The sequence below is a fragment of the Orycteropus afer genome, unplaced genomic scaffold (genome assembly GCF_000298275.1).
Source record: "Orycteropus afer afer isolate SDZICR_OR568_19922 unplaced genomic scaffold, OryAfe1.0 scaffold00184, whole genome shotgun sequence".
NCBI classification, from domain to species: domain Eukaryota; kingdom Metazoa; phylum Chordata; class Mammalia; order Tubulidentata; family Orycteropodidae; genus Orycteropus; species Orycteropus afer.
The window spans coordinates 1,025,512-1,026,497 of NW_006921771.1; positions in this window are offsets into that span (position 1 = coordinate 1,025,512).

Consider the following 986-nt stretch of genomic DNA (forward strand, 5'->3'; position numbering starts at 1 on the left):
AAAGTACTAGAATTGGGGGAACTCAGTGATTAGGGGCAACAGGGTTCGGTCCCCCTCCCCGAACCCAGGGTAACCCTTAAAGTGGAGGGGACTCCAATTGATTTCCTGGTGGACACCGGGGCACAACATTCAGTCTTACTTAAACCCCAAGGAAAACTGTCTAATAAAACTTCCTGGGTTCAGGGGGCCACAGGGACAAATCAATATTCATGGACTACCCGAAGAACAGTGGATCTTGGCGTGGCTCGGGTATCCCACTCATTCATGGTAATTCCAGAGTGCCCCTATCCACTTCTTGGGAGAGATATACTAACAAAAATAGGAGCACAAATCCACTTTCAAAAAGGAGGGGTGACTATTACGGACAGTAGGGGCCAACCTATTCAAGTGTTAACTGTAAAACTAGAAGATGAATATAGACTCCATCAGCAATCACCTCCTCCCCCGTCCGGGAATATAAAACAGTGGTTATCAGCCTTTCCTAAGGCATGGGCTGAGACTGGAAGTGTAGGGTTAGCAAAACATAGGCCACCGGTTTATGTGGAAATTAAACCTGGAGCAGACCCGGTCAGAGTCCATCAGTACCCTATGTCACGAGAAGCCTGGGAAGGCATAACCCCCCACATCCAGTGCCTGTTAAAATTAGGAATACTCCGACCCTGTCAGTCCGCTTGGAATACCCCTCTACTTCCTGTTTGAAAACCTCATTCCAACAACTACAGACCAGTACAAGACCTCCAAGAAGTTAATAAATGGGTTATAGACATTCATCCTACTGTCCCTAACCCATACACCCTCCTTAGTTCTTTACCCCCAAATCACCAGTGGTACTCAGTCTTGGACCTTAAAGATGCTTTTTTCAGTCTACTGTTGGTCCCAAAGAGTCAGGACCTGTTTGCCTTTGAGTGGACAGACCCCACAGAAGGCATTAATGGACAACTAATCTGGACAAGATTACCTCAAGGGTTCAAAAATTCACCTACAAT